Raw genomic sequence first — 10,713 nt, 5'->3', positions numbered from 1 at the left:
AAGGGTAAACTGAAGCCCAAGAGAGGCAGGCATTTGCCCAAGGTCACACAGCAGGAGTGGGAGGCCATCCTATGAGCCCTGTCCTCCAGCATGACAGGTGTCCTCATCCTGGGCTCAGATCCGGACAGCTGTTTCCCTGATCCCTCCTCCTGGCCTCGCAGTCTCGGGCGCCCAGCACGCAGTGCCCCACACCCCAGCCTGCCCCTAGGCTTAGCCGCCAACAAGCATTGCGCGCCCCTTGGATGGCACGGTCCGGACAGCTCCCGACTGCCCTTCTCCTTGACTCACCTCCAGCCGGGGAGGGCCGGGATCAACCGCGGCTGACAAGGCGCCGCCCGCACCGCCCCGGCTGCGCCACCGCCCCGGACTGTTCCGGCGCGGCGAGGCCGCCCTCCTTGGCACCCCCGGGTGGGGCAGGTCGAGCCCGGTGCGCTATCCCTTTAAGCCCGGGCGAGATGGGAGCTGTCAGCGACAACCGAGGCTAGAGCGGGACGTCGCCACCCGCCAGGCCAGAGGCAGGAGCCGCGGAGCGAGCGGAGAGCGGAGGTGGCGGCGGAGCCGGGCGCGGCAGGTCCCCTCGCCGCCCGCTGAGCTCTCCAACTCTGGGCCCGGCAAGGCGGGCGGCGCCCAGTGCAATGCGGAGAATGTGAGAGGCAGCGCAGGGCGGGCGGTGGGGAGGAGGGGGCGCGAGAGAGGGCGGCGGCAGGATAGACGGAGAGACAGCGGGAGAGAGAAAGGACAGGGAACAGGGAGCAGGTGGAAGAAAACAGAAGAGATAAAAGGAGAGGCAAGGACAGGAAAGGGGGGGCAGAAAGGGGTGAGAGAACACGCGGCACGGGCGGCGGCGCAGGCGAGGAGGAGGGGGCCGGCTTCTTCGGGTGGGAGCGCCGGAAGCCGGAGTTGGGCGCCCCGGCCGGGGTTCGGGAGGCGAGTGCGGCCGGGCCGGACATGGTGGGGGAGCGGGGAAGCCGGAGGGGCCCCCTCTGGAAGCGACGGGGGACCTGAGGCGGGCCCGCCGGGAAAGGGACGCAGGGCCAGTCCATAGGCCCCGCGGGCCGCGCTCCGGGGTCTCCGGCGGGCCGGGGCAAGGGGGCCTTTGTGAGCGCCCCAGGAGTGCGGAGCCGGGTGTGCGGCGGCGGGGATGTGTGCGCGCCCGGGGCTGCGCGTGTGTGTGCGAGTGTGAGCGCCCGGGTGGGTGGGAGCGCGCGTTAGGGATTCTGCTGGCATCGCAGCGTGGAGAGCAGGAGGCAGGAGTGGGGCGCGCAGGGGAGCGCGGGGCCCTCCCGCGCACACGCACACGCCGCGCGCGCACACACATACACACACGCACACGCCCTCCTTGCCTCGCTCGCTGCCGCTGCCACCATCTCGGAGCCGAGCCCTGCGGAGCGGGAACCCGAGCCGGAGCGGGAACCGGAGTGGAGCAGAGCCGAGCCGGGGAATGCGGGCCCGGAGCGGAGCGGCGCGCAAAGTGCGCGCCCGGGACGGTGAGTGCGGCCAGGCTGGGACGCTGCTGCTGGGCCGGGGCAGCCGGGGCGCAGGCCGGGGAGCTGGGGTGTCTGCCCGCCGGCAGCGCCGCGTGCGCGGCCTCTGATTGGGCGGGAGCCTCGGGGGCAGTGGGTGGGGGTGGGGTGTGGGGTGCGCGCCCATGGGGGGCGTGCACGCGCGGAGATGGATGGGGCGAGCTCGGCACCCCAGTTCGTGACCGCGCTCCCGCCCGCTGCGCGGCCCCGCCTAACCCTCGCCTGCTGCCGGAACCCTGGCGACTTGGAGCAACTTTGTGTGTGGGGGGAGAGGAGATGGAGGCGTTTTAATGGTGGAATTCCGGCCTTGCCTTCCTGAGGAGAGAACGCGAGGGAGGAATGGGACGGGGGCGCCGGCTGTGCCACCCGGCAGGCCAAGGGGTGCGTCTCCACCACCCCATCGGCACAGCCGCCGGTTCTCTGGGACACCAGTCCCTTACCCTGGCGCCGCGCTGGAGCCGCTCCCGGCGCTGGACTCCTGTTACTCCTCCAGGGTCCGGCGGGACCGCGCGGCGACAGCTTCCAGGCCCTGGGGCCGCAAGGTCGTCTTTGCAGCCAGGCTGAGGACACAGGGCTTGAGGTGGGAAGTGGGGAGACGTGCCTGTGTGTACATGTGTGTGCCCGCGCCTTCTGCTGCGTGGGACAGGCGGCTGAAAGAAGGGAACTGCCAGATAGGGGCATCGCGTTAGACCTGGCCCCCAGGAGCTCCCAAGAGGCCAGGGATTGAAAGGGGAACCTCTAGGTCCCTGGCCTGGTGCACCCCACCGCCCCCATGCCTGTTTTGCTTGGAGCCATGCTTCTGTGTGCTCTACCATGTGTCAGGGCTGTGCCTGGGTTGTACACCTCCCCACCCCACTCCTGTTCCTGAGTCTCCTTCCACACTCCTGTCCCGCCCATTGCTGGCAGCCTCAGGGAACTTCCCAGGCCCCCCCCCAAATGGCAATCCTGCCCCTGGATAGGATGGATGAGGGGAAGTAGCCTTAGGTGGTGCCCCTGAGATGGAGGGACCATGTCCCCTCCAGAGAGAGACCCAAGGAAAGGTCAGAGGTCAGGACTTCCCCTATACAAATCCTCCTTGCTGCCAGGGCAGGTTTTTCCTCCTCTAGGAAGTCTTTCCTGGTTGCTCCTTGAATCTGTCCTCTGGGCTCGGGTTTCTGGGTTGGAGCAGCTGGGTTCCCCAGCAGTCCTTGTTCCTGTGCTCTCTCCTGGCACTCAGTGTTAGCCCGTGGGGGTCAGAAGTCTTGGTTCTCTGCCTATGCGTTATGCAGGATCTACTTGGCTCTCGGGGATGGCAATATTTTGTTTGACCAACCTTCAGGCTTAAACCTTGCTTCCACTTCCTTATCCTTCCCGAGTCTTGTCAGCTACCTGGTGAGAGTGCAAGGCCCATGGACACAAGGCCACTCTATTTCACAGACGGCGGTTTTGAGACAGAGATGGAACTAGGAGAACTCCAGGCTCCAGGCAGCCCCTTTCCACTGGGAAGGTAGCCTTTCATCCTAGTCTTGGTGAGATGGGGAGGGACTCTGGCTATCTGCTTCTGGAGAGTCTCCTGGGGCCGCTGTCCTGCTGCCTGGGACCAGCACCCTCCCCAAATGGGCAGGAAGGTGGGCACAGCCACTCTCAGCCTTGTCCCCCTGGCTTGGCTTCTGGCACCTCTTGTCCCCAGCTTCATTAAGTTTTGCTTCTTAGATTTGGGGTTGGAGTCTACCTGGGCTCCGCCTCGTGGTTTGCAAACCGGCTTCCTACAATCCTCCAATCCTCCGCACTGGGATGTCTGCATTGTTCTGGGGATCAAAGGTTTCCCCACCCCCAGCCTGGCCCTGTAGGCTAGGTCCTGGCATTGCCCTCTTGTGTGGGCCCTGGAATCCTTCCCACTCTCCTGAGATCTGCATCCTAGAGCCCCATCTGGCCCAGAGAGCTCACCTCAGGGAGGCTTCCTCACAGACATCTAAATGTGCACTGGTGGGAATGGACTCTGGGGGCTGTTGGGACCACTTCCTACCCTGGTGGCCCACCTGAGGAACAGGAAACTAGACTAGCTCTCAGCCCCAGGCAGGCTTCTGTGAGCCCTCTCCCCATGTTGACCTGGTGGCAGCCTGGACTCATCCCCAGGGCCACTTTGGTCCTTAGAGGCCTCTGGGGCAGGGAGAGCTGTTGCCCAGCAGTGGCCAAAGCTCCTCCTGAGGTTGGGGTGCTCTTGTGTTCTGTGGTGGCTGCTCAGCCTCTTTACTGGTTTCATGTTCCAGTAGCCCTGCTCTCACTCAGTGGCCTTTCTTACCCATCGTTTCTCTTTTCTCTCTCTCTTCCCCCTTCTCCATCCCCTTGTGGCTCCCTGAGCTCTCCGCTTTCCTGTGTGTCGACTGATGCTCTGGTTGACACCCAGGTGGCTAGAGCGTGGCCTGGTGCCTACTTGGTGCCACCCCTGCCACACAGGTCCACTTTAATCCCTGCCCAGCTTTTTCTGGCCCCTTCCCACCGCAGGACTCCAGCAGGCTGAGCCTGCCATTTGGGGTCTCGAGCCATGGCGAGGGAGGAGGAGGGTACCTCTTTGGCCCTAGGTCTGTGCTGTCAGGGGTGTGAATCCCAGCCAGGTGCCCCTAGCTTTAGGAAGAGCTACTCCCCATCAGACCTCTGACCAGTGGGACCCCTTCTTTCCCTCTCCAGCCAGTCTCTGACTCTGCTGTGGGTGTGTTTTAAATTAGAAAAGTGTCATATTCTAACAAATTCTGTGATAAGTTGTTGGGTGGGCTGGGCCTTGGGGTGATTTGAGTCGGGGGAAGTTTATCCCTGACTATTCAGGCCTCGTTTGGGGGGAACTGGGGGCCACGCTGGCCAACCAGAGTCTCCTCCACGGGTTTCTGGGGCTTGCACATCTGCTCCCGAGAACCATGACTTGGCCTTGCTCCTCATTGCCTAGAATTCTCCAGTAAGGGGCTTGCTCCACATTTGGGGTCCTCTCTTGGTTTGAGGCCTGGGCTGAGTCCTGGGGATTCCAGTGACAAGCCTGAGTCCCTCCCTGGGTGGGTTCTGGAAGGGGACACAGGTATCCACCCTGGGTATGAGGCCGAGTGGGCTGGGCAGCTGCAGAGGGACGTGAGACAGGGTTTCAGGTGGACTGGAGGCTGGTGTGTTTTGACCTGCTCAGATGTTTCTGGCACTTGGTAGAAGCCCTGTGAATATGCTGAATGCATAAGTGAATGGAGAGCACGAACAAGGGAGGGCTTTCCAGGCAGATGGCACGGTGTTAGGGAAGGCATGGCAGTGGGAAGCACCAGGCATGGGTGGAGCATGTTTGCAAGGGAGTAGCTCATGCCGGGGCACAGCCGACCCGGAGCAGGTTGGCACAAGACCCAGGAGGGTCTGGAGTGCCCAGCTGAGAGTGTGGGCTGATTCCACATTTAGGGGCTGCGGGGTGGAAGTTCTGGAGGGACGGGCGAGGGGATCTGCAGTTTCAACAGCTCCCTCTGGTGGTTGTGGGAGGGGTTGGCCAGGGGAGCCGGAGGCGGGTCGAGGTCCTGAGGCTGCCAAAGGAATCCAGGCTGGTGGTGAGGGCAACAGGATGGTTTTCCAACCCAGGAATGTGGAGAGATTCCACCTGGGCGAGGAGCCTTGTGGGGCGGAGGATGCCATCCATCCCGAGTTGGGCAGGGCCTCGGGGATATCACGGGTCCCACCACTTGGGCAGAGGGAGGTGGCGGGTGTCAGAGACTCACAAATACTGGCCCTCCCACTGGGTGTGCTTGAGCAGTTCCCCTGATCCCTCCCACCTCTGTGTCTAGGTCTGCAAAACGGATAAGTTTGTCTCCCCAGAGACATGGGGTGGGTTTGGGTGGAAATCTGTGACTGTGGAAGTGGGCTACAAAGAGAAGGGGTAGAGTGCTTGTCACACTTCTCTTGGACAGAGGAAGAGTTGGAGGACCAGGGACGGGTGGTGGCTTGAATGAGGTCACAGGACAAGCTGGGGGCAGGGTGTTCCTGCTTGGGGTTTTCCTGGCTGGGTCTTTGGTCTGCGGGGCAGGGGCGGGTGGCATGCCCAGGGCTTCGAGGCCTCTGCAGAGGACGTCCTCAGGCAGTGGCTTCTGCAGTCCAGCTGTCAGGGAGCATATGGGGCCATATGGCCCCATCAGGGGAGACGCCAGCCACTGAAGGAGAAGGAGCGGCTGCCATCCTGGCTTTCTGGATCTACGTGGGCACTGCTAGCCGTTGGGGTCGGGGCGGGAGGAGGCCAGAATGGAGCCTTGGTGTCCAGGTTGGTTTGGACATGAAGCTTGGGTCTTGGCAGATGGTCCCTTTCCAACACCCATCTGCCAGAGTGGCCAGACAGGCGGCTTCAGGCCCAGGCCTGATCCAATTAGGCCCAGGCCAGCTGTGCCAGGTGCCCTCCACGCTCCCCCCCCCCTCAGATGGCCTGGCGGTGCACAGGCCGTGGGTGCTACAGGGCATCTGATGTTGGGGCTTCAGGGCTCAGGGGAGTATGTGTGTGTGACACGCGGCCTTGCCCTGGGCATGGGTTCTGTAGCTCTAAGATTTGGGGGGTGTGGAAACGGGTCCCTCGAATCAGCCTGGGGTGGTCAAAAGGGTGTGGGAGTGGATGGTGTCTGGATCTGGGTCTGAATCCTGGCTCAGCTGCTTCCAGGCTGGGTGACTTCAGGCAAGGCCTTTCACTTTTCTGAGCTTCGGTTTCCTCATCCGTACCACGAAAGAGTGATATCCCTGCCTCGTCGGGGTGTCATGGGTGTACTTTGAAGTGACATGAGGAAGGCAGGCACTGGCCTGATGTGTACAAGAATCTCAGGGAATGTTGGTTCATTTTTGTTCTCTGCTGGGAGAGGGAAATGAGGCCTCTCAAAGTATCCATATCTAGACTAAAGTAGAGAGAAACCTTATTATTACTATTTTCCAGAACAAAATCTGCTTTACAGCTTTCTGTAAGTTTTTCTACTCCTTCCCTCCTCTAGACCTCATGGCAGTTCTGCAAAGGAGGCAGAGAGCCTGCCCCGTTTGAGGAAACCGGGAAGGGATTCTCAGAGTTGCACAGCATGCTGGGTGCACCCTTGGTTCCGACAATTGCTCCATGGGTTTTCTTCCCAAACCTTGGGGGTAGAGACTGTGGAGAAGTTGGTCTGTCTTCGATAAGGCCTGTCTAGATCAAGCTTGGGAGTCCTAAAGTTTCCCCACCCAGCCCTGTCTTTGTTACAGATACAGGGATAGGCTGTCATGGTGACAAGCAGTCGGTCCCAGCTGGGGTGGGTATGGGTGACCCTCAATGGGGCAGCACATACACCCTCTGCTCTGCTGGCCGGGTGGAAGTGGAGGTGGGGACTGGGAGGAGGGAGGAGGGGGCCTTCACCTCCTGGTGAAGCCTAGGCCAGCAGGGCTCTGCCTTTTGGGGAGGGTGGAGAGGGTGGGGAGGGCACTGGGCTCTGCCCCTGACCAGCTGTGTGACCTTGGCCAGGTCAGCGTCTGGGCCCTCTTTGAGCCTCAGCTTCCCTCTTTGTAAATGGGAGAGAATTACCTCTGTGCCCGCCTCACAAGGCTGTTTTCGAGGCTCAACTCTAAATACCTATTTTTATTTTTATTTTTTAAAAAGTTTTCTTTTGGGGCGCCTGGGTGGCTCAGTGGGTTAAAGCCTCTGCTTTCGGCTCAGGTCATGATCCCAGGGTCCTGGGATCGAGCCCCGCATCGGGCTCTCTGCTTGGCGGGGAGCCTGCTTCCTCCTCTCTCTCTCTGCCTGCCTCTCTGCCTACTTGTGATCTCTGTCTGTCAAATGAAATGAATAAAATCTTAAAAAAAAAAAAAGTTTTCTTTTTTTTTTTTTTAAGATTTTATTTATTTATGTGACAGAGAGAGACATCCTGGGATCATGACCTGAGCTGAAGGCAGACACTTAATGACGAAGCCACCCAGGTGCCCCGAAATACCCATTTTTATTTTTATTTTTTAAGTTTTTATTTATTTGATAGAGAGAGACACAGTGAGAGCGGGGAACACAAGCAGGGGGTGTGTCCCTCCGAGCTGGGAGCCCGATGCAGGGCTCAATCCCAGGACCTCGGGATCTTGACCTGAGCTGAAGGCAGACGCTTAAAGACTGAGCCCCTCAGGCACCCCTCAAAATACCTATTTTTATACGGACATGCTGTTCCACAGCTGCGAGTCCAGGAGTCCCCAGTCCTGCAGCTGCTGGTCCTGGGATCATTCAGCAATTCACTTTTGGGGTGCTTCTTCTGGGCCTGGCTGTGCTAGCCGCTCTGGGGACAGAGATGAGCCACCCCAGACCCTGGCCTGTTGGGGTGTGCAGCCTGCACTCAGTAGCAAACTTGCACTCAGTAGTTCTTAACGGTCTCCCAAGCCCACGCTGGCTGTGGCCCTCCAGCGCTCCCTGTTGCCTTCAGTCCGGCAACTGGACTCCTCAGTGCCTTGCATGGGGTTCGAGCCTCTGCTCCAGCCATCTCCCTCTGGTCCCCTGTGTGCCCTCAGGTGCCAGCCAAATGCCACTCACTGTCCCTTTCACACCTGTTGTGGCTTTTTTCTTCCTCCGGGGTCTGGCCGTGCTGTCCCCACCACCTGGTGCCTTCTTCCGCCTCTGCCCTTGTGGTTCCCTGCCACTGTTTAATACTAGGCCCACGTGCAGTATTTCAAGTCCCCAGCTAGAAGTAGCTGCTTTTTCCTCAGGACTGTGCACCTACTGTGTGCAAGGCCTAGTGTATGGGTGGCCTGTGAACTATGGTGGTTTATCTCTCTAGGATACCTTGGTGGTAGGGACCAGGTTTTTCCATCCTGGGTACCTGCCATGTCCAGGCACCTGGGGCCAGACGGGCTCAGAGACATGAGGGGAAGCCCCCAGGGCCCCTGTGGCCAGTGCCACTTCCTCCTGCCTCTTAAGCCTGGGGATGTGGGCGAGGCCTGGAACGTCTACTTGAAAAGCCCCCGAGTTATGGATGGCTTTTCTGCTGAGGTGCTCACCACAGACAGGGACTTCCTTGCTCCTGGAGGCTCCACCAGGCTGCGGCTGGGGTGCCTAGTCATTGGCTGCACATAACTAGCTCCAGGGAGTTGCATGGCATTGGCAATTAGTGACTGATTATTTGGGGTACTGATAATTCTTCCATTATCGATTGGTGGAGAGGGCCTAGCCAGTGTTGGTGTGGGTCAGCCGGGCCTGGCTGGGAGACTGCGACCATGACCACTGACTTCCTGACCGGGAAGCTCCAGAAACAGGAGTCAGAGGAAAGGAGGTGTAGGCCACACTGTCTTAGATTGGAGCTGCCAGGGCTGAGATAGAGGGTTGGGGAGAAGGGGAGACTGGGGTGAGCAGGGAGCTTTTGCTCCCTTCTGCCTCCCTCTGTCCCCAGCTTCTATGTTCTGCCTCCGGAACATAGGAGGCAGACTCCGATCCCAGTCTCAACTGGCCCTGGGTCTCAGCTTTCCCATCTGTTAAATGGGGATCTCAGTCTTTGGGTAACACTGTGCTTTTGAGTGAGACAGCCTGGCCGTCACTGACTTGTCCTCATTTGTGCTGAATGGGTGAGGGCGTTCTGAGGCTTGGAGAGTGTGGTGGCCCCTTGGCGATGGGAGCCAGCATCACAGTCCTCAGCCCAGGGCTACTCAGCAGAAGGGACAGTGAGCTGGTGGGTGGGAGGGACGGGCTGCTTGGAAGACTACAGTTGTCTCTCTCAAGTGCTCTGTCTGGCTCCTGAATGTGCTAAGGCTTCTCAATGTGGAGTCAGGACTCAGTGGAACTTGTGCAAAAGCGATTTCTAGGGAAACCACATAAAGGAACCAGCGTGGGGGGCAGGGAGGAAGGATGTTTAACCTACTTGAGAGACCTAGCTGCCTTTCAGGTTCGCCAGGAGCACAGGGCATGTGTGTGGGGCTCCTGGCTCACATCACCAAGGCCTTTTTTTTTTAAACTTTTCTTAGGAACATTTCCAAACATGCAGAAAGGTAGAGAGACTAGAATAGGAAACCTTATATAGTCTCACCTAGATTTAACAATTGTTGACATTTTGCCACATTTTGCCTTATCTTTATTCCCCCAGAGTATTTTAAAGTAAATTATAGACATCATGCCGTTTCACCCCTAAATATTTCAGCATTGGTCTCTGAAAGATATGAGAAAATTTCTGTTTAACCTCAAGTGGTCATATATTCCTTTTCGTTTTATCCTTGAGAGATGAGGATGCTGTCAGATGAGGGACTGAACCCTGAGAGGTGGCCTGACATGTCCAAGGTCGCAGAGCAAAGATGGGTAAGGGAGGAGAGGCGGGACCTAGGAGGTGGCCACAGGTGTGTCAGCCTGGGACTGGCAGCGTCGCCAGGGGGAGGGGGAGGGCATTGGTGGTCCAGAGCTGGGCAGGTGGCTGCAGCAGGATCCCCATCTTTGGGGGAAGGGGTTCCTCTGGCTCAGGCTGGGGGTTCTGCCTGCAAACAGGAAGTGACTGTCTTTTAGGTTAATCTGCTCTCTTCCTTTTGTTTGCTGCGGGATTAATCAGGAACTGCAGCGTCAGGGAAACCTAAAACAACGTCTTGTTTATTGTTTAATTTAGGAGAATGTTATCAGGCTCTGGCCATACAAGTGAGGGGAGTTTCTGCTGGCACAAGAAACAGGGCTTCCCCCCACTATCCAGCTTGGGGGGAACAGTGGGGAAGGCAAGGGGAGGTCTTGCCTGATAAGAGGGTTTAGGATCCCAGTCTGGGCTCTCATTGGGGGCGGGGGGATCTGCGTATCAGGGGCTTGGGGCCGAGCCTGAGATCTGGGCTGGGCTGAAGACTGTACCTTCAGAACAGATGGAAGTGAGGCACCAGAAGGGTGAGCTTCTGGCGTGACTGTGTGCTGGAAAGAGGGAGAGCCCTGGATGCTTGTAGCCATACTGAGGAGCTGTCCTTCTCTCTCCTGCTCTCCTATCTGAGCCCAGTCCTTCCCTGGGGAGACTCTTATAAACCGTGTCTTCTGCCAGCTCAGGGCAGGTGCGGGCCTCCCTGGGCTTCCTTGTCTCCCTAAGGCCAGGGGATCCTGCCCCCAGCACCCACACGTGCTTGGGACTCCCTATTCGGCTGTTAATGACTTAGTATCTCTTGATTTTGCCAAGGTCACTGAGGTCCCGGGTATGGAATTGGAGAAAGTTGGAACTAGAAGGCAGCCCCAGAGATGATCTCATTTTTGTTATGGGTTTCAGGAAGGGAAACT

General features: G+C 59.0%; 1 protein-coding gene across 4 annotated transcripts in view; it reads left to right on the top strand.

The window, feature by feature from the left end:
* Nucleotides 1-303: 303 nt before the first annotated feature.
* LINGO1 (leucine rich repeat and Ig domain containing 1) overlaps nucleotides 304-10,713 on the top strand; it is a 191,868-nt gene continuing 181,458 nt past the window's right edge. For all 4 annotated transcript variants that reach the window (XM_047738960.1, XM_047738961.1, XM_047738959.1 and 1 more), the window contains exon 1: nucleotides 304-1,487. The gene's annotated coding sequence lies outside the window, so the exon portion shown is untranslated. The remainder of the gene's footprint in view (nucleotides 1,488-10,713) is intronic.

Source organism: Lutra lutra, chromosome 7 (genome assembly GCF_902655055.1).
Source record: "Lutra lutra chromosome 7, mLutLut1.2, whole genome shotgun sequence".
Lineage (NCBI taxonomy): Eukaryota > Metazoa > Chordata > Mammalia > Carnivora > Mustelidae > Lutra > Lutra lutra.
This window is presented reverse-complemented; position numbering and strand designations above follow the sequence as displayed.